Source organism: Oncorhynchus tshawytscha, unplaced genomic scaffold (genome assembly GCF_018296145.1).
Source record: "Oncorhynchus tshawytscha isolate Ot180627B unplaced genomic scaffold, Otsh_v2.0 Un_contig_9060_pilon_pilon, whole genome shotgun sequence".
NCBI lineage: Eukaryota > Metazoa > Chordata > Actinopteri > Salmoniformes > Salmonidae > Oncorhynchus > Oncorhynchus tshawytscha.
The window spans coordinates 1-5,372 of record NW_024605897.1 but is presented as its reverse complement, the minus strand read 5'-3'; the positions used below and the strand labels follow the sequence as shown (position 1 = coordinate 5,372).

General features: G+C 46.4%; 2 long non-coding RNA genes across 2 annotated transcripts; both read right to left on the bottom strand.

Annotated features, from left to right (window-relative positions):
- Positions 1 to 1,764: 1,764 nt before the first annotated feature.
- On the bottom strand, positions 1,765 to 5,320 carry LOC121842096. The gene is made up of 4 exons (XR_006080929.1): positions 5,230 to 5,320; positions 3,952 to 4,114; positions 3,693 to 3,870; positions 1,765 to 1,860 (listed from the first exon to the last, which is right to left on the bottom strand). It is a non-coding gene; the product is annotated as an uncharacterized LOC121842096 (long non-coding RNA).
- On the bottom strand, positions 3,025 to 3,390 carry LOC121842097. The gene is made up of 3 exons (XR_006080930.1): positions 3,365 to 3,390; positions 3,307 to 3,331; positions 3,025 to 3,267 (listed from the first exon to the last, which is right to left on the bottom strand). It is a non-coding gene; the product is annotated as an uncharacterized LOC121842097 (long non-coding RNA).
- Positions 5,321 to 5,372: the final 52 nt, after the last annotated feature.

The window sequence follows — 5,372 nt, the reverse complement described above, 5'->3', positions numbered from 1 at the left end:
GTATGACAGTAGTAGTGATATTACAGTAGTAGTGGTATGACAGTAGTAGTGATATTACAGTAGTAGTGGTATTATAGTAGTGGTATTACAGTAGTAGTGGTATTATAGCATTACAGTAGTAATATTACAGTAGTGGTTTTATAATATTACAGTAGTTTGTGACATTACCAGACCCTGCCTCCCCTCTCAACAGGAACAGGAAGAGGCCTCTATGGGCGGGGCTTCGGAAAGCTTCCAGCGATGACAGACCACGCCCCCCTGGCTCAGACACAGGGAAGCATGCAGACCTGAAACGCACAGATCACCATGTTACATTTCTATACTGCTCTGATGTTTCCCTGAAATGCTTCTAGGAACATTGTGTATGTTATTGATTGATTTGTTATTACACCATCTTACAGAGATACTTTACACACATCAACGTAGAATACACTATGTATTTATTGTGTATACAGTTGAACTCGGAAGTTTACATACACTTAGGTTGGATTTTCAAACTATAGTTTTGGCATGTCGGTTAGGACATCTACTTTGTGCATGACACAAGTCATTTTTCCAACAATTGTTTACAGACAGATTAATTCACTGTATCACAATTCCAGTGGGTCAGAAGTTTACATACACTAAGTTGACTGTGCCTTTAAACAGCTTGGAAAATTTCAGAGAATTACATGGTTTTAGAAGCTTCTGATTGACTCAGATTATGTCAATTAGCCTATGAATGTACTTTGGTGCGAAAAGTGTACAAAAGTATCTATATCCACAGTAAAACGAGTCCTATATCGACATAACCTGAAAGGCCGCTCAGCAAGGAAGAAGCCACTGCTACAAAACTGCCATATAAAAGCCAGACTATGGTTTGCCACTGCACATGGGGACAAAGATCGTACTTTTGGAGAAATGTCCTCTGGTCTGATAAAACAAAAATAGAACTGTTTGGCCATAATGACCATCGTTATGTTTGGAGGTAAAAGGGGGAGGCTTGCAAGCCGAAGAACACCATCCCAACCGTGAAGCACGGGGGTGGCAGCATCATGTTGTGGGGGTTCTTTGCTGCAGGAGGGACTGGTGCACTTCACAAAATAGATGGCATCATGAGGCAGGAAAATTATGTGGATATATTGAAGCAACATCTCAAGACATCAGTCAGGTAGATAAAGCTTGATCGCAAATCGGTTTTCCAAATGGACATTGACCCCAAGCATACTTCCAAAGTTGTGGCAAAATGGCTTAAGGACAACAAAGTCAAGGTATTAGAGTGGCCATCACAAAGCCCTGACCTCAATCCCAGAGAAGATTTGTGGGCGAGCAAGGAGGCCTACAAACCTGACTCAGTTACACCAGCTCTGTCAGGAGGAATGGGCCAAAATTCACCAAACTTACTGTGGGACGTTTGTGGAAGGCTACCTGAAACGTTTGACCCAAGTTAAACAATTTAAAGGCAATGCTACCAAATACTAATTGAGTGATTGCAAACTTCTGACCCACTGGGAATGTGATGAAAGAAATTAAAGCTGAAATAAATAATTGTCTCTACTATTATTCTGGCATTTCACATTCTTAAAATAAAGTGGTGATCCTAACTGACCTAAACAGGGATTTTTACTAGGATTAAATGTCAGGAATTGTGGAAAACAGAGTTTAAATGTATTTGGCTAAGGTGTATGTAAACTTCAGAGTTCAACTGTATAAGCATTCTATCTCTACATGTGTGTGTACCTGAGCTGCAGGGTGAGAGCAGCAGTGAGACAGGGCAAGTCCAGTAGAGTGCAGCAGCTCAACTGCAGTCCCAGCCGTGACCAGAGAGGGCAGCACATCCACATAGTCAGATACCAGGCCTGGACTGTCCCACGCTAGGAACTACAACACATCACATAGTCAGATACCAGGCCTGGACTGTCCCACGCTAGGAACTACAACATATCACATAGTCAGATACCTGGCCTGGACTGTCCCACGCTAGGAACTACAACACATCACATAGTCAGATACCAGGCCTGGACTGTCCCACGCTAGGAACTACAACACATCACATAGTCAGATACCAGACTAGAAACTAGAACCCAGCATCAGATACCAGACTAGAAACTAGAACCCGGCGTCAGATACCAGACTAGAACCCGGCGTCAGATACCAGACTAGAACCCGGCGTCAGATACCAGACTAGAACCCGGCGTCAGATACCAGACTAGAACCCGGCGTCAGATAACCAGACATCGAACCCGGCGCCAGATAACCGACTAGAACCCGCGTCAGATACCAGACTAGAACCCGGCGTCAGATACCAGACTAGAACCCGCGTCAGATACCAGACTAGAACCCGGCGTCAGATACCAGACTAGAACCCGGCGTCAGATACCAGACTAGAACCCGGCGTCAGATACCAGACTAGAACCCGGCGTCAGATACCAGACTAGAACCCAGCGTCAGATACCAGACTAGAACCCAGCGTCAGATACCAGACTAGAACCCAGCGTCAGATACCAGACTAGAACTAGAACCCAGCGTCAGATACCAGACTAGAACCTAGAACCCTCGTCAGATACCAGACTAGAACCTAGAACCCTGCGTCAGATACCAGACTAGAACCCAGCGTCAGATACCAGACCAGAACCTAGAACCCAGCGTTAGATACCAGACTAGAACCTAGAACCCGGTGCGTCAGATACCAGACTAGAACCCGGCGTCAGATACCAGACTAGAAACTAGAACCCAGCGTTAGATGCCAGACTAAAAACTAGAACCCGGTGTCAGATGCCAGACTAGAACCTAGAACCCGCGTCAGATACCAGACTAGAACCTAGAACCCTGCATCAGATACCAGACTAGAACCCGGCGTTAGATACCAGACTAGAACCTAGAACCCAGCGTCCAGATACCAGACTAGAACCCTGCGTTAGATGCCAGACTAGAACCTAGAACCCTCGTCAGATACCAGACTAGAACCCAGCGTCAGATACCAGACTATAAACCATCAGAACCCTGCGTGTCCGATACCAGACTAGAACCTAGAACCCTCGTCAGTTACCAGACTAGAACCCAGCGTCAGATACCAGACCAGAAACTAGAACCCAGCGTTAGATGCCAGACTAAAAACTAGAACCCGGTGTCAGATACCAGACTAGAACCCGGCGTCAGATACCAGACTAGAACCTAGAACCCTGCGTCAGATACCAGACTAGAACCCGGCGTCAGATACCAGACTAGAACCTAGAACCCAGCGTCAGATACCAGACTAGAACCCTGCGTTAGATGCCAGACTAGAACCTAGAACCCGGCGGGAGATACCAGACTAGAACCTAGAACCCTGCATCAGATACCAGACTAGAACCTAGGAACCCAGCGTCAGATACCAGACTAGAACCCTGCGTTAGATACCAGACTAGAACCCTCGTTAGATACCAGACTAGAACCTAGAACCCTCGTCAGATACCAGACTAGAACCCTAGTGTTAGATGCCAGACTATAAACTATACATCAGAGACTGAAAGGTGTCCGGTGCCAGACCAGACACGGTAATACGCCAATAATGTGCCTAGAGTGTTATAATGGGGTGTGTGTTACCTTGAGCAGGCTAGGGAAGTAGTGTGTGTTACCTTGAGCAGGCTAGGGAAGTAGTGTGTGTTACCTTGAGCAGGCTAGGGAAGTAGTGTGTGTTACCTTGAGCAGGCTAGGGAAGTAGTGTGTGTTACCTTGAGCAGGCTAGGAAGTAGTGTGTGTACAGTGGTACAGAGGAGTGGAGCTGCAGCTGATTGGCTCTGATGAAGGACAGCGTCTCGTGGGCCAGATAGGGGTCGTTGAAACACTCTGCTGGGAGAACACCAAACACACACCTCCACACACACTCACTGTCCACCGCTGCAGTCTCCCCTACACACACACACACACACACAAACACAGTAAGTACACACTAGCTCTATCCTCCACACGTGCACACACACACCTCCTCACCGTGGTTCAGGTAGAACTGAGCGATGGGCAGGAGGACTCTGCTGCAGGACAGGTCAGAGTTCAGACGGCCGAACAGTGACTTAACACACGGGAACGCACGATACACACACCCTGCATCCTCCACACACACACCGTCCAGGATACGCACCGCCTCCACCAAGCACTGACACACACACACACACACGAGAGAGAGAGGACAGGGTTACTACAGCAGTATAACAGGGTTACTACAGCAGTATAACAGGGTTACTACAGCAGTATGACAGGGTTACTACAGCAGTATGACAGGGTTACTACAGCAGTATGACAGGGTTACTACAGCAGTATAACAGGGTTACTACAGCAGTATAACAGGGTTACTACAGCAGTATAACAGGGTTACTACAGCAGTATAACAGGGTTACTACAGCAGTATGACAGGGTTACTACAGCAGTATGACAGGGTTACTACAGCAGTATGACAGGGTTACTACAGCAGTATGACAGGGTTACTACAGCAGTATGACAGGGTTACTACAGCAGTATGACAGGGTTACTACAGCAGTATGACAGGGTTACTACAGCAGTATGACAGGGTTACTACAGCAGTATGACAGGGTTACTACAGCAGTATGACAGGGTTACTACAGCAGTATGACAGGGTTACTACAGCAGTATGACAGGGTTACTACAGCAGTATGACAGGGTTACTACAGCAGTATGACAGGGTTACTACAGCAGTATAAGGGTTCCAGGGTTACTACAGCAGTATGACAGGGTTACTACAGCAGTATAACAGGGTTACTACAGCAGTATGACAGGGTTACTACAGCAGTATAACAGGGTTACTACAGCAGTATGACAGGGTTACTACAGCAGTATAACAGGGTTACTACAGCAGTATGACAGACAGGGTTACTACAGCAGTATAACAGGGTTACTACAGCAGTATAACAGGGTTACTACAGCAGCATAACAGGTTACTACAGCAGTATAACAGGGTTACTACAGCAGTATAACAGGGTTACTACAGCAGTATAACAGGGTTACTACAGCAGTATAACAGGGGTTACTACAGCAGTATAACAGGGTTACTACAGCAGTATGACAGGGTTACTACAGCAGTATAACAGGGGTTACTACAGCAGTATGACAGGGTTACTACAGCAGTATGACAGGGTTACTACAGCAGTATAACAGGGTTACTACAGCAGTATGACAGGGTTACTACAGCAGTATGACAGGGTTACTACAACTGTGTGTGACTGTGTGTGAGGTAGGGGACAAGTTGTAGCTCACTGCTTTCTGTAGCTCTGTGTCTGTTCTCTTCAGCGCCTCTGAAACAGAAGAAAACAGTCTTTACTGTTCAACACAGGGACTTACAGATTCAACACAGGGACACTGGGATTTACAGATTCAACACAGGGACACTGGGATTCACA